The following is a 24461-nucleotide window of genomic DNA, read 5'->3' on the forward strand; positions in this document are numbered from 1 at the left end:
TTAATTAGGACATTTGCATAATTTCAGATAAGAATTTTGGGGGAGGAAATGAAATATTTAACTAAGTAAAGAATAGTTTGTTTTCCCTTCCTCCTCATTGGTGCATGTAATATATATGGAAATATTAAAAGTCAGACCTGTGATTAGGAAGTTGTTGCTTTTCCTTAACATTTCTCCATGGTGTTAGAGTCTTTTTTTTTTTTTTTTTGCCTTTGTCTAGTTCCTATACTTGCCTTTGTCTAGTTCTTTCAATGAAGCTATCAATTTATTTTGTAAGGAGGATGCTTGTTATCAACCATGTTGCAGAGCCTAAGAGGGAGTGATTGCCCCTAAATCTCCCAGCTTTTGTGCCTAAGGAAGGGCTAGAACCCGATTTGTTCCACACCATCTTAATTACTACATCAGGTAGTGTACATGTAAGTAATGAAGAAATATGTAAAAAAAAATAAACACGGACGATGGGACAAGAGATACTACAATAAAGGAGAAACCATTTTGGGTGGTTTCTTTTTGTTTTTTATTTGTTCAAAACCATAGAAATTGCAACAGATACTTTTTAAACTTTTTAAACTAGAGATTAAAGGGATAAAATCCAGGACTTTCTCCAAACAAAACATGTGCTTTATGAACCTGAGCTCAGGGTATTCTCTAAAATAATAAATCATTGGACTTTTTAAAGTACTTAAATTTTGTCTCTTGCCATAGATCCCCAGTTCATTTAGTTAAATTAGTTGTTGTCCAAAAATTTCTTAGAGGATTCAGTGTTCCACCTACAAGGACTTTGTGTACAGTAACTGCCCTGGGAAAGTTCTATGAGCAAGTAAAATCCATTTCACCACTAATCGAGCTAGCAGATCAGTCCTTCATTCTGCCAGGACTGTCACAATTTGCAGATTCCAAGTGTGCAAATCCACTCATTTTTCCTCTTGCACCCCAGCAAAATCTTTATTTCTAAACTCAATAACTTGGGGTGATGGTTTGTTTACTGTTGTATAACATAAAAACTTATTGAGAACTTGACAGTTTACATATTTAAAAACTTACAAATCTATGTAACAAAAGGCACTACATGTATGCCACTTTTTATGTGACCTCTTTATGCCTATTGCAGTTTTCACTCTCATTTCAAAAATTTTGCATAAACATCAATTTTGTCCATCAAAGATTTAACAAAATTGGCTCCAAACAACATGCTGATAATCATGTGCTGCCTATGTTTCTGCAATCATTTCCTACTTATATGGTCAAAGGTTTATGGGTAAACATACTATGAAATGTTTGCACTGAATCAAGTAAACAGAGTCATAATATTTACCTGAAGCAAACTTTATACTTGTGTCCAGAATTTGTAGAATAAATTCAGGTTAATGAAATAGGAAGGCCAGAATTAGAAGCAAGAATGCAGATTACTTTGTGTTATTTCCCATTTCCCAGTTTCCATTTTTATGTAGTGAATTTATACTTCAGATATATTCTCTTTTGCTGATTCCTATGGTGCTTCTTGTTTTGAATTATGTAAACATGTTATCAATGGCCAGCTAAATAGGATATGATCCTGGGTGTGTTTTACTTGTACAGGTCATGAATAGTTTGGTTATAGGACCTTTAATGCATAGGTCATTTGGAAACATGACACATCTGTCCATTTATATCAACCATTATTTATGGGGCTTCTTACATAGTCCTAAACTAAAAAGTATTTATTTTACAAATTTAGATTTTAATTTTGCATGCAAGTCCTTGAGTTAATCTAATGAAATGCTTTAGCATTTTCTAGGAAAAAGAATGCTTATTAAGAATGCTACTAAAACACGCCTTGTCTCTCGTATTCATGCTTCCAAAAATGTAAACTTCAATCATATTTTTTTCCATCATACTTCAGTAAAGAAAATAATATGGCAGCTAATACATTCTAATAGTTATAATTATGTTCAGTCTCTGCTATATAGAAGGAATCAGAAGAGTACAGGTAAGAAGAATATAAAGGATTTTTTTTTTTTAAAGAAGAAGTTCACTCTTTCAGACTTGCAAGATTGATGCCAGCTTTACATGGTAAACCAGACAGGAACCATCATTTGAGGAACTGGTTCTACTTTATTTTGAGGCTATATTAACAGAATTTTGCAAGTCTAACCAGAGGTGGGGAACGATGGCCCTTTTATGACTTGTGGACTTCAACTCCCAGCTGGCTGGCTCAGGAATTCTGAGAGTTGAAGTCCACAAGTCATCAAAGGGCCATCGTTCCCACCTCAGAATATACAAATGTCCCACCACCCCTTTTAACTGCTTGATCCATTACTGACCATTAAGCTACTGGGGGCTTCTGCCTCTTTTGTCTGATTGTTTCCTAAGCAGCATTTCTTCCTCTCATTTTCCAAGGTCATCCACACTTTCCATTACATAGCCAAGTGGTTTCTAACAGCTACAGTTATTGATGAACATTTTGCAACCTTTCTAGAGGTTCCTGAAGAAGACAGGCCACCCAGGAGAAAAATTGATGGCGAGATATGCTTGTTGTTACAGTGCATCAAGCACATCCAGACTTTCATTTCTTATTTTATGACATTTGGAAGCAGACACAGACAGGAGAAGACATAGGCATTTGGTGAGATGGCCTCCTTTATGACTGAGGCAGTTCTTCTCTCTTGGCTAACCTCTTTCAGAGGGTTTTTGATGTGAGGAAAACTTGGAAGGAGGCGTGGTATGCATGTATACACCATCTTCAGTCCCTGGAGACAAAATGACAATAATGTCAATCATAATTGATAATATGAGAAGAAAAGATATAATTATGTCACTGTTGACTAGTTTAAGGTCTAAATTACATCTAAATTAATTTAAGGTCTAAATTACACGTATCTGCTGCACATTTTCCCTCTCTCTGTTTTATTAAGGAAAGTGCAGGCATTGCTACAACTAAATATCACCCATCCACATAAAAGAAAATACTGCTCTTTCCTTTTATCATCTATATTGCAGCTACAATCAGACCAATGAAAATCTCTTGGAGCTAAACCAGGCATCGGCCTAAAGTCAAGTGATACTAACTGACAAATCTAAAAGGCTACGGAAATAAATGTGGATGGATGCATTTTAAAAGGGAGATGCCGTGATTGAAAAATCCCTCTTTGTTCCACCACCTTCCTTCAAAACACAAGCTCCTCCCTTGCATTTTCTCCATATAAGAAGAACCAGGTTGGAACATAACGCAAAGTCTTAGCAGCTTTTCTGGTTCTGTTCAGATGGGCCACTGGAGCTTCCTCAAGATAGGGTTTGAAACAAGCTAGTTTGGAGGGCTGCAACAGCTAACTGATTTGCTGGAGGTTTGCTATTGTTCGGGATGTGACTCTATTGCCTTTTCTCTTGCATTCAGCCTCTTTTTAGCTATCTGTTTCAAAAGAGGCCAAATAAAATGCCTGGTACAAAGTAAACCACTGGCTCTAATATATGTTTTCTTGGTGAAGACTCCTGTTTTGCCTCCTGCTGTGTGCAGCTGCTAAGTGAGAAGGCAAAGAGGAGGAGGAGGCCTGTCCCTGCATGTGGGATTGGCTCAAGGCCAAGGCCAGTGCAAGGCAGACCCAGGCCACCTTGATCTTGCTTTGGAAATTCACAGGAGAGTGTATAGGAAGCAAGTAAATAGTCCTGGAATTGTAAATCTTCTTTCAAAGCAGAGAAATGCTATCTGTGTTCCCAACCTAGTTCTTTAGGCTGTGATAGATGCCAGCTGTTTGTTGCAGGGCTAAACAAACATACTGTTAGATCATTTAAGACTCATTTAAGATCATTTAAGGTCATTCTTAATAGCAGGGTGTCTTCTTAACTGGAAATGTATACTATGTCCCTTCTTTTAAACATGTAAAAAGCTAGGCTTGGCGACCCACCTGCTTATTTGGCTGAGGAGGGCCTTGTTGCTAACACTGCAACTGTGCAATGAGAGCAGCTGAAATGTTCTTCTTGGGATGGGAAATGAGTAGGACCCTATAGCTTTACTACATTACTGGGGCTACCAGATTTCAGCTGCAAAAATATGGATGGTTGATTGGTTGGCAGAAAAGAGTTAAAAGTGTTTTCCATTTCTATGCATTCTATCTGGTGGCGATATGGATTTTGTTTTGAAAATACCAAAAAATATTATTAAATTATTTTTCATTATTTATAACTCACCCAATCTGGGCAGCACACAACATCAAGTGAGAAAGGAAAGAAAGAAATGAAAATGACAAATCTGGCTGGTAATTCTGGGAGGTGTTACTCACACATTGGCAGGGTGAGATTCGGGGGACAAGTGGTTATTTGTGGGTGAGTAGTTTAAAATGTCATTCTAATGCTTCTAAGCACGCCAAGAGCTTGACTTTAGCTGGTTCTAAGAGACTCAGAAGTATAATGATAAAGGAAGAAAATGAGTGTTGTAGTAGCCATCACCCAATAATTATTGTTGTAAGTTGAGGGTTCCTTTTTGCCCCTGTTGTTAAGTCACTGCAGTTGTTAAATGAATCACATGGTCATTAAATGAATCCATCTCCCCCACTGACTTTGCATGTCAGAAGCAAGCTAGGAAGGTCACAAATGGGAATCACATGACCCTGGGATACTGCAACAATTGTAAATACATGCTGGTTGCCAAACACTCCCATTTTGATCCTGTGACCATGGGGATGCTGTAACAGTTGTGTAAAGACTAGTTGTAACTGTTTTTTTTCCCAGTGCCATCATAACTTAGGACAGTCGATAAAAGAATGGCTGTAAATTGAGGACTGCCTACAGTCTGTTTCTCCCCAAAGTATACATGGAAAGCTGCACATTTCCTTCCAAGTCTAACTTTTTATTTTATTAAGCCACTAAAATAGGAAACTAAAAGAGCTCTTCACGAAACAATTAAAGTGATTCTGTCGCATGCTTAGAGGAGATACCAGGAGAAGAAAAGATGCATCTAGGACCTTTGCCTTAAACACAGTCATCTGTACAGCCTGTAATCAATAATGCAATAATGCATCATTAATAAAGAAGAAATTGATTACCTTAAAATAAGATAGTTTTGTTTAGAGTGTGGATAGATACTGATTCATATAGTCCATCTCAATTTAGCTGGCAAAATTATGACCGGTCAAGTATGTGCCTCTTCAGCTGCTCTCTGAGTATTGACTCTTGATAGGTAATTTCCTCTTTTCTTTCTTGGAATTCCTAACTTTCAAGTCAGACTTTGACTAGACATCTCTTCAAATGGAGAATGGAGCTCTGTTTAAAAAAAAAAGGTCATTTGTCCAGCACAGTGTGGACTCTGTTTTAAATTACTCCCCAATAGCTAATACAACATGTTTTATTTAGGCTTTCTTCATTATAATCCTTTTCCACTCAAGGGATGGTACAAGGGGAGCAATTTGCCATGGTTGTAGAACTCTTCTCCCATGCCAGGCCAGCACAAGCAGACTTGAGAGCTTTGTGTGAGCAGGAAAAAAGGTTGTCTCAAGTTTTATTAGCAAATTCATGGCTGCATTTCCATGGTCTAATGTTTTGAGTGTCTATGGCAAAGGATGGGCAGGGAGACGGAAACAAAGTAGGAGTATTGCTTATGAACTGTGGGTAGGAATGTGTGCAGGTGGTGGTATGGGAGTTCAGATATCTTTCATTTGCTGTCTTTGAGTCTGACTAGGACTGGTGGTGTAACCCTCATTTTAGAATGCTTCATGTAAGTTCCTTAAAAAGCTTCAAAGTGGTCTTCGATAGTGCTTGACTTTTCAATGGTGATTGTTCTCACTGGTAAAAAATAATAATGAACAAGCATATTTTCTTTCTCCTTGAATCCTTGTCTTTAATTCTGATTGAACCAGAAGCAGAAGTATTCAGGAACATGAACAAAAGCATTCTTGTACATACATTGATATTATCCGGGAGCCGTAGTAGCGCAGTGGTTAGAATGAAGTATTGCCTGCTAACTCTGCCCATAGCCAGGGCTTCAATCCTGACCAGCTCAAGGTTGACTCAGCCTTCCATCTTTCCAAGGTTGGTAAAATGAGGATCCAGATTGTTGGAGTCAATATACTGACAATGTAAACCACTTAGAGAGTGCTGTAAAGCACTAGGGAGCAGTATGTAACCCTAAATTCCATTGCTATTCAATATACTTTCAACTCAGTCTGGCAAATTGACTTGAATTCTACAAATTTAAACATTTCTTCCAGCAAGGCATTATAGTGTTTTCAAGCCAAAGTATGCCTTTTATTATTATTAAACTTCAATGGGCTGGGGTTTTTTTGGGGTGGGTGGCGGTAGATGGCAGCATCCTTTCCAATAAAATTATTGTAATAAAACTATGCAACTATTTTAAAAGTTCTTATATAAGGTATGATATTTTACAGTATTTAAAACCAATTAAATAGTAATTAATGATAATGATCTCACTGTACATACAGGAACATTATGTGTTTTTAACTATGCAGTGTTGATTTGACTAAAACTATTATAATATGTCTTGTTCTGTTCCTCATGTTATTCTATATCAGTAAGATATGTTCAACACTAAAGTTGCTTGCCAGATCTGCCTTAATAGTGACTTAATTATACTTGATAAATTCGCAACTATTTAAAAAAGCTACTTATAATTGCTTGAGAAATTCAGTGGGTGAGGTTTCACAACAAAGGAAAGCAAGTCTAGTGCTAACAATGAGTAAACAATTTACACAGTGCCTTGGGATCAGACAAAATGGCAAACTGTGGCCAGTGTGTGAATTGCTGGATAACCACCTATTTGATTGTTATTCCAGTCACCTTTTTGCACTAGCCAGCCAATACTTCCTGAAGCTTAAAAAACATATTTTTAAGTAAAACAAGCCAGAACATTGGGGATAAGCAGATACAGCAGTTACAGTACAATAGCTTATTTTCATAGTTGTTCTAAACATCTCAGAAGCAGATATTAACCACAGATTAAGGCTTATGTTTCATACTTGATTTGATGTCATACTGGGTGGTAATTTAGGTGACTAAATCCATTACAATGGATTCCAAACCATTTGAAATTATGATTAATATGCTTCTTAAAGATAATTAAAATCATCCAAATCCAGAGGTCATGCTAGGTCTAATCACAAGATTAAGTGCCCTTATGTTGGCAAAAACTTAGTCCAACTTTGCATAGGACCGCTTTAAAAAAACAGATATTACTTAGAATTTATTTGCTGAGTACTTCTAATGATGAATTTGCTGAGTACTTCTAATGAGGTATTTACTCTGTAATCATTTTGTTATATGTGTTACGTTTTACAGAGATTCAAATCATATCAGCTTCATGGATAATTCTTCCATGTTTCCCACTCTATAACCAGTGTTTTATTTTGTTTCTCTTTGGAAGGAACCTAGTTGGCTGTACTTCTCTGAATTAACTGATATTAATTGCTCCTAGACCTCTCAATATATTATTTGTTTATTAAAATATGTGCATATGACCTTTCATGCAACATGTTGCAAAGCTCATGTAGATAATAAGCTTCCCAAAACATTGATGCTTTGATATGTCAATATGTTGCAAAGAGCAGGTGTTCTTTGAATATTGTTATTTTTGCAAGTAGATGTTAGCTTCATTCTCTCATTGAAATACTGTCAGCTGTGACAGATGGGTTTGTACATGGGTCATAGCATGTGATGCTCTGTTGAAAACAAAACCCTGGAGGCTAAGAATTCAGCCCACAAAAGCACAAAAGGACAAAATGCAAAAGGCTTGCTCTCCCACAAGGCAAAAGTAAATCTTCCAAGTGGTCTTTTATTCTTTAAAAGCCTTTGCAAAAATGCTAGACATATTTCCACAATCAATAAAAATGCTAGCCAGAGGAGCAGGTTTATCTGGTTAGTTAATAAATCTATTATTAAATCTAGTATTTCTATAGTGTTATGCAATAACATCCTGCTGTTTAGTTGCTACACATTCAGGAACAAAAATAAGTTTGTCCTAAGAAAGCTGGGCCTGCAACTGATCTTTTGGGACCTCACAGAGAGGCATAGGACCAATAGACTAGGGCTGTTGCTTACAGAGGTTAAGTGTTCCTCAACCAAACTTTATAATAAGTAAAATGCCCTTTCAACAACTCTACTTAGCAGTCTTTGTCTTTGATTAAATGGTTGTGTAAAAAAGTCCTGTGAATTTAGAGGAGGATTTTACTAATGTAAAGTTCTGGTGATTCCCTATGCCCCCCAATATGGTCAGAATCAGGGATCACATCCCCTCTCCCCAAACAATATGTGGAACATGATACATCAAGGGCAGCATTAGGCATGAGATAAAACAAAGTTTATAGACATTTTAGTATTAAATTTAACACTAGAGGTTAGGGTGTCCTCAGGAGAGGACAAAATGGTCAAGATGATGGGCGTAAACAGATAACCTGAGCCCCACCCTTTTTTACCTGGCTTGTGGCTGCCATCTTGGCTTTTTGGTTTCTCCCCGCATGTTGTAGTTCAGGAATTGATCTTAAGATGCTGAGCTTGTCAGTTGGAAAGCCATCACCCAAGTCTAAGATCCTAGTACTGCGCAATGGGATGAGCCTTTGTTACTTGCCAACGCAGAAGTTCAAAAGCACGCAAATGCAAACAGATAAATAGGTACTGCTTTGTCAGTAATGTTAAGGTAAAATGTCAAACTGCTTTATTACATAAGAAAACATTGATATTGCTGCCCCTCATGTTAAGCATACAAGTTCCATGATGCATCACTGCACATTCCCCTCCCACCAGGTATAAAAAGTACTTACTTTTGGTTTTGAAATTCTCTCTCGTCTTCCCCCTGGAAGAATGATGTACCTAAGAGAGAACATAGACATAATGTAAATTTACATTTCTACAATAAAAGAATTACTCTAACCATAAACATTTTTTAAAGTTAATTTTGGCTAGATCCATTAAAGGTTATTCACAAATAAGGTTATTGCGTTCTATATTTTCATGTTGGTCGCCTGATGACAGAAAGGTTCCTTGAACAATGCAGGCTCCCTTGACTGAGAACTGGAGATAAGCATTGCCCCCTTGAGTCAGTCACAACTGGACAGAGCAAACTTTTAAACCTTTTTAAAATGCCCCATTGATCTTGATGAGGAATTTATTTAAGAAAATTCCGTTCTTGTTAGCTAAGATTTATTATTGCATTTTCCTCAATAGAACTGGATGGACAACCCATTAAATATGAAGTTTGGTTATCACAAACCCAAAATAAACAATAATTTTATTTTATAGGTTCTCCCATATGGCAAACAGAATTACTAACTTATCTTAGAGAACTCTGACGCCCTTCAAGTTTGTTATATTTCTGCTTATTGTAGTGCTTATATATTTTATATGTAAAAGGTCTCTGATTAATGAAGTTATCATCATCTGGCCCAAGGAAGAACATTTCCTGTTGAAGATAAGGCCAGGGTGGTAATAAAGAGTGACAAATATAGAAACCATGTAATACAATATTATAATTTGCTTACTACCCACAAAAAAGAGAGAGATCCTGTTGCATTCTTCTCAACCATCCCTGCCAGGCATTTTTCAGCCTGGCCATGGTCCAGTAGCACTTAATTTACCTCCCAGGGAAAACCAGCTCTAGCTTTTAACTTGACAGAAAGTGCCAACATTTGCATTTCCCTGGAGTCTCCACAGTTCGGCTGGCAAAGGTCCATTGTAGGTTTGAAGGACGGTGAATGCAGACTATCCCAGGAAACCCCACAGTATGAATGGAGATGTTACAGTAAAAATGGTTCTCAATTATGAAGTTAGTTGCTTGTTATGGGTACCATCCCCTGAACCTGAGAACAGTTTAGAATAAGAGACTGTCTAGTCATTGGCTGAAAAGAAAAAAAATGCATATATAATGCAGAACAACTGAAATCTGTTCTTAAATCAGTTGTGTTTAATGTGTTTTGTCCAGCTTTCAGCACATCAAAAAAGGCAGTCTTCAGTCATCAAAGGGTTGCCTTGTTTAAAAAATGCTTTGTTTAGCTATAGTTTGATTAAGCCACAATATGTAGCCATAAACTACAGTTTTGTATGTTTGGTAAGATCACATAATATACTAAATTATTAAGCCATACAATCCACATTACGTCTACATGTGATGTATTATTAATGTAGTATTGCTTAGGGTTACAAATAGCTCTACCATACTTTGATCGGACTCAAACAAATGTATCAGAAAACATCAGCCTTGCAGTATAAATTAGTCTGAAGTTGTGAGCTGGCCAAAAATAATAATGTTTGTTTAATAATAATGTTTAAAATGTTAAAACATGCTTTTGAACTGAAACAGCCCAGCTCACACCATGCCCTGCTGTAGCAGTTTGATATGAAAGGAGAAGCCGTTGGTTAGTGTATTGAGGTCCACGTGTGCATTGTTCAAGCACTGCTGAGCAATCAATTTAAATCTTGGGGTCAAAAAGGTTTAAAGGGTGATATTTTCTTTTTTTAATACAAAGTTATTCAAACTTTCTATGACCCAGACAAAAAAGTATCTGTAAGACCCTATTTTGACAGTGCAAGTAAATTAGAAAGAAAGGTGCACTATTCACAGCATCTATAGGACTTGAAGATTCAAGAGGGAACAGTTGAGGTGCTAGTATATATTTCTTTTTTTCTGAATAGTAGAGCCAGTCTTTTCTCTCTAAAATGTTACATTTCATAAAGAGATTATTTGAAAGAAAATGATTCATGATTCTTCCTTCAAAAACAGTTTTAATTGATTTCTGGAACAAGCGTGGCAGATATGGGCATTATCTGTATCCATTACTTACTAGGAAAATGAAACCCCCTTTTCTCCTATTCAGCTTGAATCCATTCCAAGAAACATCTTTCATTTCCTGAAGCAGAGGCTGTTTTTAAACTATTTAAAATGTTACATTTTTCTTTACTTTTTGTGTACTGTACTGTAAAATGGCTTTGAAATGCTGTATGTTGTGCCAGTCAAAAACTTCCTGTAAGAAGGAAATCATTTATTCCCTCCCCACCCGTGATTATTCTCTCCTTTGCCAGCATTATGCATTATATAGCATTATATGTATGCACATTTCTCTGCTCCATTTTGTCACCTGTAAAAATGACTGTACATATTCCAACAATGCTCTCTCAGATTTCGCCATGTTTGTAATCATGGCAACTTGCTCAGAGGTAGGCTCCACTTAAGTCAATGGGATTTCTGAGTAAGCTTCTGGATTTAGCTCCTGGAAATAACTGGTTCTTTTGGATGCTCAGGAGTTTAATAAGAAAATCTCTTCTTGGTTATAACTTTTTAAAAAGAACTGCTAAAAATAGATTTATAAACAGATACTCAGGTAGCAATGACCTCAAGTATTTGATGCTATTGTAGAAAAAGTACCCAGTCATGTTACTGAGCTGGTGTATAATAGGCAAGAGGGGTGGGGGGGAGTTAGGAACACTTGGCCCAAATTGTTCTGTAATGGAGAGAAATTCTTGCACTGTATCTACATTTCCTGTTTAGAGAACAAGAGCAGATAAGCTTAATAGTTCAGATGCTTACTCTGACTTTGTCAAGGCCCCTGCTGACTGTATCATGGTGTGTGTTTGTTAAAAATAGCTTATAAAATATATGTGGCTGTTTAAGGAAATCACAGTAAAGAGCAGTTCTGAACATCTGTAATAAATATGCTTCACAATAGCTACTGGAAACAAACTGAAGATTCAGGATGAGTCTCCAGTGACTTGCAGAGTTTTGACTCTTACACAAAGGCTGCTAATAGAGACATCAGCAAGTAGAAGATCCAGGATATCTGTTCCTGACAGGAGAAGGGAAGAAATTCTTCTGAACCAGCTCAACTCCTCACCTAAATAGTCACCCAGAGCAGCCCTGCCTAGAACATCCTCTCAGGAGGTAATGAGCGGTGTGTCCAAAACTCTATTTGCTTTTCTAAAGTATTTCCTGGTTTCATTAACCCATTTTTCCCCATAGCAGGAATTGCAAAAATACCTTGGGTGGAAATCTAGCTATCTAAGTATGGTTCCTATTATTCCTTTTAATCATAATAAAAATGATTTATTTTAAATTTAAAACACAAGGAAATCAATGATATTGAGGTTAAAGATGAACTCTTATGATGACATAATTTTAAAGACATGAAGAGACAAAATGTTGAGAGTTCAGTGTTCTTTTTTTAAAGAACATGATCAGGGCTATAGTTACTTTTCTCCCTCCCATTTTTGCAATGAAATCATCCTCCCTCTTGTTGCCATCCCATTGCTATTTGTTTAGGTAGCTACTGTATAATGCTTTCCCTAGCAGAAACCACTGGCAGTGGGGTGGAGTATAATTTTAAAAAGTAGTATAGAGAATAAGTAAATCTCTTTCTCCCATCACAGTGCTTCAGATTTGAACTGAGTCTTTCTGCAAATGCTTGAAATAGAAATGCAGCCATGGAACATCCCCTAAATAATTTTGATCATCTTGTTAACTCTGAGCCTGAATTGATCCTAATTGGCATTTTGCAAAGAATCAGGATTATCATGTTTTCTGACATGAAAATGAAATGTTCTCCTTTTCCTGTTGTGCTGGGAAATTAAGACTGTTGTACTTTTTATTATCAATATTGAAGCAATGTGATGACCCGGGGTGTGGTACAAAGGCAACACAGTCAGATAATCAATAAGAGTCTCTTTATTATCTCCAACTTTGCCCCCAATGTCCAGGTTACCTTCTGGCTGGAGAAAAACTCTCCCAGGCACAGCCTTTGACTGCAGAAAATTAAATCCAAAACAGGGTAAACACAAACTGTAACTTAAGTCCAAACAAGCCAAACTGAAGTAATTAGTTTGGCAAGGCAGGAGCAAGAATTTCAGACTTGAAAGCACGGCAAAACTCACACAGTTGGGAAGACACCAGGAACACAGATAAGCCACTAAAGCTGCAGATAAGGATTGAGAAAACAATTTCTGAATGAGACTCCGTCAGAAAAATATATATCAGAATATTGCTGGAAGAGTAGAGCATGGCTGCAATTATGAGGAAAATATAGTACTTTTTAATTTTGTGTGTGTGCCTTCTAGTCCATGTTTGCTGGCAACATTGCTTCCTTGTAGGGCTGAGAGGGAGTAACTTGTCCAAGGAGTCAGCTACCTTTGTCACTGAAGTGGGACTAGAGCTCACTGTCTCACCAGGTTTCTAGCCTAGTGCCTTAACCACTGCACTAGACTGGCTCTATTTAATACTTTACTAAATACATTCTGGGTGCAGTACTTTTAATTTTGCTTCTGCCTGATTTGTGGAAGAGAACAGTATATTATCAGCATTCAAAAATCGTCCTGTAGAAGCAACCTGATTGAGAAGGTTGCTATAGTCTGATGGGTTTCAGTACCTTTTTTTTGGCAGCTTTTCAAAACAAACAATGCTTATGCAATCCAATATTAATATGATTTGATTCTGGCTTCACATATTATCTTTATACAGGAAATACATCTGTGTAGTTGGCTGAGATCCATGATACACTAGCGCAGATAAATCAGTTGATTTGTTGCATAAGTAAAGAAATAATAATCTGCTTTGTGATAACTGTTTTTGGTTACTAGGTTCTGATCTGTGCTCTTCAATGTTTTTAATAATGACTTCAATGAAGAGGTAGAATAAATGTCTATTCTACCTGGAGATAACACAAATATGAGTGGGATAGTGAATAACCAAAATAAATTCAACATTATCTTCAAAGGGTGGAAGAAATAGGTAGATAATAAGAGAATGAAATTTAACAGGGACAACTTCAAAAGTTCTCTTAGAAAACAGATATTAAATCAGCGGTTATTGGTTGGGGGCTGCCTGGCTTGATAATAATGGGTATAAAAATATCTTAAAAGAATTGTTGATGACAGACTGAATATCAACAGCAATATATGAAAAGGAGGATATTTCCAGGCTTTGAGACATATAATACCTTTTGCTATCTGTTGGCCATGCCACACTCAGAATATTGTATCACCACAGTTTAAGAAAGATTCAGGCAAACAATCACACATTCTGACTAGTGAAGCTAGAAACTGGTAAGACTTGAAGGAGCTGGGACTATAATCATAAGAAGAGGAGAATATGACCTTAATATGCAAATACTGGAAAGGATGTCATACAAAAGTGGTCAGCACCTGTTTTCAATCTTTGCAGAGTACAGGACATAAATCAATCAGTTTAAATTAAAGAAATGAAGATTCTGACTGACCATTAGAAAAAACTTCCAAATAAAGCAGCATGATGGTTGGGATAAATATAAAGAGGTGATATGCTCCCCTTTCATTGGATGTTTTCAAATGAAGGTCAGGCAGCTCTCTCTCCTGAATACATTAATTTCCATCCCTGCAGTGCACAAGAGCATATAGATAGACCTTATGGTGTAGTTGTCCACTTTCAGTGTTAAGCTTCTGTGACATCATAGCAAGGAGGACAATTGTCCTTAACCTGATGTTCTCCCGATCTGTTGGACTTAAACTCCAGACCCTTCAGCTAGTGTGTCCAAATGGCCAAGAGTTGGAAGGCTGGCAGAGCATATAGCTTGGACAACATTGCTTGGAGCAAGAAAACTGCATGGAGAATATTCTAAAGGGCAGCTCAACTGCACCAGCTTTTGAACCTTTGAAGCCATAGACAGACACTCCTCTTGCAGAACACTTTCAAAGCTAGATTACTTAGTGCCTGAGACATTATCAGTCTTTATCACATCCTTGCAGACATTGTCATACCCTGATGGCTAAGTGATCTCAATCTCAGTTCAGTTTTAGATCATAGAAGGAAAATCTGTAAAATAATCTAATCAGGAGATGCAGCTGATGTGGCAGTTGCCCTTCCTCTTCCTTGATTCCAACAGATCATTTTTTTTACAAGCGTTCTTCACAATTATAAGAAAAAGAAACAGTTCTCTTTTTCACATCTCTGTTGTTAAGGTAAACAGTAAACAGAAACAGATTACCCCAGATTGGGATTCCTAATATATTATTGAACAGTTTCTGCTGATTGAACTTGGATACTTGTGGTCGTAATTCAGGATATACATGAAAAAAGTTGTCAAAAGTAGTTGTGCATAGTCAATTGGACTATGACTGATAGAGGTGGCTAAAATATCTGCTGGAATTTTACAACAGTATAGAACAGGTGTCTTCACTGTGATGTTATTACTCATTGTACATCAGACTAGAAACATATGTTTCAGTATCATCTCACCTCTTAAGAGTTATGTTTCTTAATGCTTAGGGATGATAAGCCAACTGTGGCAACCTCTAAGTTAAAACATTCCAGCTAATTTCACCTCCTCAGCCATTTTCTTCTCCAGTTGATGCACAGCATTACATAATTTATACTCAGGTTGTGTATGCAAGGAGGAAGATATGTTTTACTTTATGGACTTATTTATTTACATTAGGGTTATTTGGTATTCCTGCAAACCTCAAATTTTCAAGCAGGTTCATACCTGCTCTTGTTTGGCATTGCTTTGGCTCCATTCCTGCCAGCATCCACCTTTTGAACTCGTGATTAGAAGGAGTTATGGACTCTCTTTGGAAAATTTTCTTCTTCCTGATGTGGCAATCATTTAAAAGCAGTAGCTAATTAACAATAGCCCTTTAGTTTTTAAATCATTATACACATTCTGATTTCTACTAGGCTGTTCTCTACATTATACTTATGAAAATAAACTTCATGTTTGTAATTTTGAACTTGACTTGGCAGACAGACAGACAGTTTGCATGGAACACGTGTCCAGTGTTCCAAATAAGGCTGGCCTTGTACAACTATACAAAAGAAATAAAAAGTGCAAGTGTGATACTGAATAAAAAAGGGCAGTAATATTTCACATTTAAAAAGTTTTACATATGTCACTAAAGTGTCTGGGGCTTGTCATAAACTGTTGTAAATTGGATTATCAAATGAGTTGCGTATCAACAAATGCATATCTAATTGAAGAACAGATGTTTCCATCCCTACATCTGTGTCTTTATTTGTGAATATTTGTACAAATATCTAGTTGGTCACACAGATGTTTGGGGAATGCCTGCATTCACGTCTGGATAAAGGACTAACACAAACTTATGCTGCATGAAGATCTAAATGGACTACAGAGTGAAATTGACTTCAATGCTAGTCTAAATACAGCTGAAACAAGCTGCTCATTTATCACTGTAATTGGCACTTGGAAGACAGACTCAAACCTGTGAGGTCTCAGCCATGATTGCCTGACTCACTGAAACTTTGTCAGGCATAGAAACCTCCGACTAAATAGAGACTTCTACAGTTTAAAAGCAGAAGACAGATAATCAGATCAGTATTTGTATAATAACTTCAAACTAGGATTAATTACTGGTAATATTTAGTAATTTCCTGAAAGTTTTGTTCTGGACAAAAGAGGGTCTTGTTCTACTTCTTTATCAGGGTGCTTTTCTACTATACTTTTGCAATATTTTAAATTGACTTACTTTATTGTTGCAAAGGAGTCCTGGATGCTGCTGTTGATTCTATTGTCGCATATCGATCCAACCTTGTGCAGCTTCTTTGGCTGATCTGAGTAAGACTGAAAGAAGGATGACTTTGTTTGGGATGTCATGGGAATGCCGGTAGCCTGTGAGACTACACAATACTTGAGAAATGACTGGAGGGTGAAAAATGGGAACACTCTCAGGAACACTCATTAATCATTCCTCTCTCATGCATATGTGCATACACACCTACACATACACCTTGGCAAGCTCTTAAGTAAACAAAGTTCAAGAGTTTCAAATGTTACCCATGTTACCTTCGTCAAATGTTTCTCCTTTGGAAACGAACAGAAAAGCTGCTATGCAGAGGTCTTGGCATCATGTTGTTCTCAGCAAAAATGAGTCTGCCCAATGACCTTGTCAAAGAAATAAACAAATCATGAACTTGTAATATGGGATTGTATAACCTGGGCTTAATCTGGGGAAACTAAAAAAAAGATTGAATCATTGTTCAGTATCCTATGTTTGGAGTGTTGCCTGAAATACAGCACTGAAATCAACAAATTCAGTACACTTTTGAACTGATCTGAAAGATGGTTTATCTGCATCTGGGCTTCCAAATAAAAATATATTATTTTCTCCTAAATGCAATTTTACAGAGTGGCAATTAAAGTCCAAGAGCTTAAAATTGGTAGTGTTAAACTTAGAAACCCCGGAAGCATGTAAAATTAAATATTTTAAATGCAGGACAGCTTTCTTACCATTGGGAAGATGCTTCAGCCACCTAAGTCTAGTAACTTGGCACAAAAAGGAGAAATTCTGCTTGGCTTCCAAGTTTGCCCCTTTAAAGTATTTTAATGATACTGATTTCTAATTTCAGTTTGATCCTAACTATATTATTTTGTGTTATATTTTATACTTAAATTTTAATTATTTTTTTTATATTTTATACTTAAATTTTAATGTTTTAAAACAGCCTCAAATGTTTATTAAAACAAGGCAGAGTACACTTACACACGGAATAATAAACATGTACTTTTTGCATCTTCGGTTTTTTTAGCATGTTGTGTATTTTATTCCCCAAGAACACCGTTCACCTCAAATGTCTGAGGGAGTCAGACATTTGGTCATAATTTTAGAGAATCATATAATTCTGGAGAGGGTTAATGCTTTTTGCAACACTAAATGAAAAGGGTAATCAGGTCATTCCCGAAAACTGGAGCTTAGGCGGGTTGTAGCCTTGAACTTCAGCCAGCGGGAGGAGACGAGAAAGTCACTTCGCCCGGTCTCCAGACAAGGAACGCTCCCTCGGCCCCACATTTGGGCAAGTCAACGTCACTCCCAAGGCAACAAGGCGCATGCGCCTTGAGGTCTAGCAATTTAAAAGGCGGTAGAACGCGAGCCGGTTTGCGATGGAGCCCACAATGTAATTCACCACTCGGGGCTTCGAAGCGGAGATACGGCTTCTCTTGGAGAAGAAAGCGTGCGAGCTGCGGCGTCTCTTTTCCAGGTACTTCAGCAACATGTGCGCTAGTGTTTCCGAGCCGCCTCCTATGAAGTCAGTTCACATGTTTGCCCTTGATCTTTTCTTTTTCTTTTCTTTTTTAAACTCTGGGCATCTCCTGCAGTGCCGGGGCCGCTTTCCCTTACTGGAAAGAGCCTCTCCTCCCCTCGGCTCCGACCGCTTTCCCCAAGGGGCCGGCGCCTCAGCTCGGGCAAGTCCTCCTCCGCGTGTGGGGGATCTGGGGAGGCCGGTGTCCCCCGTGCCTTCTCCCTCCTCCTCCTCCGGCGGCGGCGGCGGCTACTGCTGCGGAGGAGCGTGGGTGGTTGGGTCGGGGGACAAGCGGGAAGAGGCGGCTCAGTCTTTTAGAGTAGGACATTGTTGGCAGCGCTCGCTCCGTTTTGAGATGCCGCAAGCGCAACCCCCCAGAAAGTTATTTTGCTTGCTCATCGTTAATCTCGTCTCTTTTGGAAAATCTTAGGCTTTCGTCTCCGGAAAGGGGTGGGGCTGCAAGAGGTATGAGTCATAGATTAATCGCGGGGTTTATTTTGGTTGAACTCGCTGCGGAAATCTCTGATGCTAGTAGATCTGCTCGGGGATTCCACGTTTTGCTTACTTCGGTTCCCGTAGTTACTTTCAAGCCGGTTTTAGAGCTGTTCATTGGATACGTGGCGTTGGGAGTAATGTTGCGGATAAATGAATGTCTGGCCCCTAGGTTACTGTTGCTGCTTAATGAGCGGTGGTCTATTAGATGACGAAGGAATTCCTCCAAGCCCTGGGAAAAATGATCATCGGGTTTGCTTCATCCTTGAACTTCTCTCTCTTCCTCTTTTTCCTCTAATTCTTTCCTGAACCCCTGCTCTCTCCTACTGGCTGGGTAGTCTGACTCTAAAAGCTTTCTAAAGCTTGTTAATTGTTGGAAATCCATAGAGCACAGATCCAAATTTGACGTAGCCGAGTTGCTGCTCTTACAAAGTACCAAAAATGTTTTTAAACCTCTTTCATCAGTCAAGACATTTTGGAGTTTTTTTTTCTCTTTCTTCCTACTGTATTATGTCGTGGTAACAATTCTAGAAGCTGAAAATACACCTCCAGAAATGCAGAACCTATGTTTTAAAAGTTTGTTTTAAATCTGGGGTAGGCCTACTTTCCAGGGCTTCTGTTTTAAAGAACCAAATGTGGTAGCATTCTATTATCTAAATTTATCCAAAATTACATTCAGCCAGTGACTCCAAGGTTTCCTCAGAAAACATGTATTGATTGCTGCGATCAGCAAAGCTGCTAACTTCTATTTTCAGTTGTGACAACTGGGTTGTTCATTACAGCCTTGTCACTTTGAGGAAAATTCTCTTGCTGGACAGAAATGGGGGAGGCTACATGACCATGTTGTCAAGAAATTCTGGGAGCTGGTACTAGATTGATATAATAAACTGGTGAAATCTGACATTTTTAGTAATTGGCCTTTAAAGTTTGGGGAGATGGGTGGTTAAAAATTAAAATATTGGATAAAAAGTTTTGTTTATAATTTTGTTCTAATACTGCACTGACATGATAGTTGTTTTCAAGGCACCTAGCATCTGTTATGCTATCTGTTAAAAATCCACAAATAACTAAATGTTACATTTAGTTATTGTGACCCAGGGCACCTTTGTCACAAGGACTATGAAAAATAAAATGGCCGCTAACCCAGATACTGTTTGAAGCATTAGGTCTGATGTTGATAATGGTAATAAGTGCTGTTATTGGATATTAATAATAGTAATACAAATTATTACATGATTGGCTCTTCACTTAAGAACTGAACCCAAGTTGTGGCCCAGAACATATATAATTGAAGTAAGATCTGTTTCATGTAACACTTTTCCCACAACATGTTCCAAATTGTTTTATTGACCACTTTAGAATTGTATGAATAATTGATTGTGAGATGCCTGAGGGAGGAATTCAGGTTGGACAAGGAAAGACTCCTTCCCCTTGCTCCAAATTGAGTTTTCTATGGATCCTGCCAACCAAAGAATCTATCAGAAGCTTTCCAGCTAGGCATGTAAGCTGGTGTCCTTGATTAACTCTGATAGACTCGGTTTGGTCTCTTTCTCAAACAGAAAACAAAACTCCATCAAGGATTTCATAATACTCATTCCACAATTGATGTGTAAGAGGTAGATTGCTCTGTATGTCCTGTGGTTAAGAAATGGTGTTTTTCTAATAATTAACTAACCTATTTCCTGATCTAAAGGGAAAGCAACTATCCCTTAACTTTCTGACAGGCCTTTAAGTTGATTGTAAATCAGTAATAATCTATGTGAGTCTTTTTTTAAAAAAATAGATTAATTTGTAGTATACAAAAGCAGACTGGTGTTTGTGTTACTTTGTTAGCTTTTCTTGTGGAACAGGTCTTTGAAAATTAAGCTTGGACACTCCTATATCAGCAGAAGTTAATCCAATAAAAGCTATTGTCTAGTTTTTTTTAAAAAAAAAAATCTTAGCTTTAGGGAAACTGAATAATGGATTTTCAGTAGTACTAAGCCTTTATGACAGATTGGGATATAACCCTAGTGTTTTACTTGGAATTATCTGAAGTATTGGGCACCTGCTAAAACAAACACATACCCATAATTTGCTGCAGCAGTAATGGAAATTGCAAATATTTGAGTGATGAGTAGGTTTAGCTGCTTTCAGATAGGTTCAGCTCAGAGCTAACTAGTTGATAGAATGATGTATGTTCAATCATAACATTCTTTGGGGTTCTTCATGAACTTCTTCCTCTTGGATATCACAGGAGGATTTCTAAGAATCACAAAATTATGTTGAAGGATAAAATTTATCATGGCTGGTACTTGTTATGCTTTATGGAGATAACATTTCTCTTAACAGCCTATAATGGCCAATCAGTACTGTAGCATTAGAAAAGAAATAACTAGTAAAAGAGGAAATGAGTTAGCTCTTCCTTGCCAGTATGCAATTTTAAATCTGACGTGACATTATTCCAGTATGTATAAATATGTGTAGGTCTAAACACAAGTGGCACATGCACTTCTGTATATTTGTATGTATATATAAGCATACTAAGTATACAATGCAGCCCCATAAGATGGTAATGTAATATAAGAAAATAAAGGAAGTTTGTTATTTATAGACATTAACTATATTATTTATTTTATATGGAACCTAAGACATTCCTCTTCACTCAGTGCAGCTCAGGCAAGCCAAAAGGTTGGACACACCTTCTCTAAATCCCTATTTTCTGTTAATCTTGGATATATTTCAAAATTATTCTATCCAAAAATTGATGAAAACAGGAAACATTGATCCACATGAATACATTGGGTATTTTCAAAGATGGATTTCTCCTAAATCAGAAGGTGAGTCTTAACTATAGCTGTTCTAGTTGATTTGGACCATTCCTCCTGTCTTATACAGAATTGCTAGCTTATGTGGCTCATCTCACTCTGTTCTTTGTTTTGCTTCTCAGTGACCAATTTTATGACAAGCACATTAATCCTTTTTCTATAGGGTAAAGTCTGAAGTGGTATAACAGATTTGTCTGAAATTATGACATATCTTCTAACAATTCTGAGATGATTTTATGTTACACTCTTGCATATTATATGAGTAGAAGGATCAAAATAGTAGCATCAATTTTGTGATTTTTTTTTTAAAGATCAAAGGGTATGTAAATGATCTTTATTCAATCAGGTATAAGTAGTCCTGGAAGGCAGTCTGTATAGTAAATAAGTATAATAATTGACTAACAGGCCTGTCAAACTGGCGGCCTACAGGCCGACACCCACCCTGGCTTTGCAAAGACAAAAAAAGTCACAAAGCGTCTCGATATGTCATGTGACGTGATCGAGTTTGACACCCGTGGACTAAAGCACAAAACAGCACTGAATACATTGAGCATACCTTTTGCACATACAACACTGTTAATGACACTGGCAGATTCTATTTTCTTTTGAGGCATGATTCACTTGATTTTTTTTTTATTCTAGGGGCTCTTTCCCTCCTAACTTTGCTGCCTACAGATACACTGAACCACAACTCACATAATTCCAAAGCTGCATCAGTTATTGTGGCAGAGAATTACAATGTTTACAGTCTTCCCATTCTTTGCATATGGAGAGGACACGGGGTTGGTAAAGACTGATCTAAAATGTTTCTAAAGTGTTCAGTAGTTCCTATATTTGCTAGTAAGATAGCGGTGTATCAGTCTAGACAGTGGTGTAGCAAGCCTAGCTTTCTTTCCATAACATTCATCTATCTTTAGTTTCATTTGTGTTCTATCTCAAAAATGGAAGTTTAAGGTTAAACATTGATATTTAAATGCAAGACTGGTTTTAGATCGGTAGGAACTGTCGTGGCTAGAATACTGTTTACCTCACTCTTCAGTCCTGTCTTTGTATGTGGTAAACTGAAAAATAGTCACTGACATATCACCAAATTATTGCCTCCTAATTCTACCTTTGCCTTTAAAAAGTTGTGAAAAATATAACAAAAACCAAAACGTAAATAAAGGTCCTTTAATGCCTTCAACTTGGCTTCACTGTTTAATTGTTCACAGTTGAAGATTAAACTATTTTCAAAATAACATTACAAACGAAAGAAATACAGTTCAAATTCAAAGAGCAGATAACGAAGCAAAAAACGAAAACAAACTGCACTAAAGAAAGTTCCACTGACAGACCAGGTAATTAATTACAAACTTCAAGAACTTTATTTTTCTTATATGTACCCATTTCATGTATTCACAACTATGTATACACTTATACTTATTATCTTGTAAACAATTGGCAAATCAAATAAATAAATAAATAAAATAAATAAAGAAGATAACCAGGTATAGTTCATTGGAAGAATGTCAACCAAGATAAACCTCATCCAGGAATAAAATACTAATTTGTCTCCAACGTTTGTTAGCACGCAGGTCCAAACTCTTATGCAAATCTCACATCTGCAACCCATGAAGAGGATCATGGCCCTCTCCTCCCAAGTAGACCACGTTTTTCCCTGATCCTCTCCTCCCTGCGTGTCCTAGGATGGATAGGGGATGGGCCTGGGTCCTCCTCTGACTGCTCAGCCGGCCTCTGCCCTTCCCTAGCCTCCTCCACCACCTCCAGAGCCACACTTCCACTCCCTGTTGGCTGTTCCTCCTCTCCCTCAGAGTCTCCACCAGGGGCATGACAAAAGTAATACAGGTATTCCTGTAGAGGTAGTACAGAAATTTGACTTGGAACCACAACTGAGCCCAAAATTTCTGTTGCTAAGCAAGACAGTTTTTAAATGAATTTTGTCTCATTTTACAACTTCTTGCCACAGTTGTGAAATGAATTACTGTAGCTGTTAAGTTAGTAACATGGATCATTAAGTGAACCTGGCTTTCCCATTGACTTTGCTTGTCAGAAAGCTGTAAAAGGTAATAAAATGACCTCAGGATGTTGCAATCATCATAAATGTGAGCCAGTTGCATCTGAATTTTGATCATGTGACCATGGGGATGCTGCGATGATCATAAGTGCGAAAATGGTCGTAAGTTACTTTTTCAGTGCTGTTGTAACTTTGAATAGTCACTAAATAAACCATTGTAAATCAAGGACTTCCTGTACCATGGAACATGTCCTAAGTGAGGAGAAAAGTGTCCTTCCAGTTTAAATATTTGCAGCTGATTTCTTCGGCTAACAATTTTGCTTTGCTGCTCGATGATGCTAGCTATTGAGCTTGGCAAGCACCAAAATTCACTTCCCAAATACAGAATTGTAGCATTCCGAATTGCAATTTCAATCTCTTCTTAATGGTAGCCAATTCTGATTTCTCTCCAATCTACTGCCATAACAAGGATTGTTAGTCTGTATTGCTACTTGCCAAGAGTTTCAGCATCCTTTTCAATCAGGCGTTTCTATATATGAGAAATAACTACTCCCAGAGCCCGTGGGCCTGATTTACCTTCTGTTCAGGTAGGCAGTACTGCATTATCATCTTAAGAGGATAGAAGCCATTAATTCCTGAACCTAATTCCTGTTGTTATCTGGCTGTTCAGAAAAACAATTTCTAATCTCTGTGGTTAAAGTCCATGTTCATGTGCAAGAGACACAAAGGTTCTAAACTGCAAACAGGTATGGGTGCAGACAAAGGAAAACCTAACTTCATATTTTGAAATTTACTTAAGCGCAGCCTAATGTATTACAGGAAAGGCAAGAAAAGTTAACGTAACACCATGGCTGACTCAGGAAAAAAAACACGCAATGCAGCTTTTTTCATTTCTTTTTGATTTCTGAGAACAATCTTTTAATTCCTTGTATTGAAATTATCCCTTATTATCATTTATTGACAGATTTGTGTGTCAAAGGGACAGGTTTTGTTTCACCCCAAAGCAGCATATTCATTCTCATTCTCATTCTCTCTCTCTCTTCTCCCTCCCTCTCTCCATCCACTTATCTATCTATATTCTATCGTCTATCCTGTTTTGTTGCATTTTGCACAATGGAAACTAGTCACAAATCATCTTCAGATATAACTGTTGAATAGGGCTTAGTTTGCAAGCTGG

At 37.4% G+C, this 24461-nt stretch overlaps 1 protein-coding gene across 5 annotated transcripts in view; it reads left to right on the plus strand.

The window, feature by feature from the left end:
- The first annotated feature begins 17796 nt into the window (after positions 1-17796).
- Positions 17797-24461, plus strand: part of SLC45A3 (solute carrier family 45 member 3) — a 38347-nt gene continuing 31682 nt past the window's right edge. For 2 of the 5 annotated variants that reach the window (XM_026676799.2, XM_026676805.2), the window contains exon 1: positions 17797-17929. The gene's annotated coding sequence lies outside the window, so the exon portion shown is untranslated. Of the gene's footprint in view, positions 17978-18298; positions 18437-23236; positions 23334-24461 lie in introns of those variants that run through there. The other 3 variants (XM_087959659.1, XM_087959661.1, XM_026676803.2) reach the window with 3 other exon arrangements.

Source organism: Notechis scutatus, chromosome 3, assembly GCF_049901735.1.
Source record: "Notechis scutatus isolate UNSWTSFEM ecotype Mainland chromosome 3, rNotScu1.2, whole genome shotgun sequence".
NCBI lineage: Eukaryota > Metazoa > Chordata > Lepidosauria > Squamata > Elapidae > Notechis > Notechis scutatus.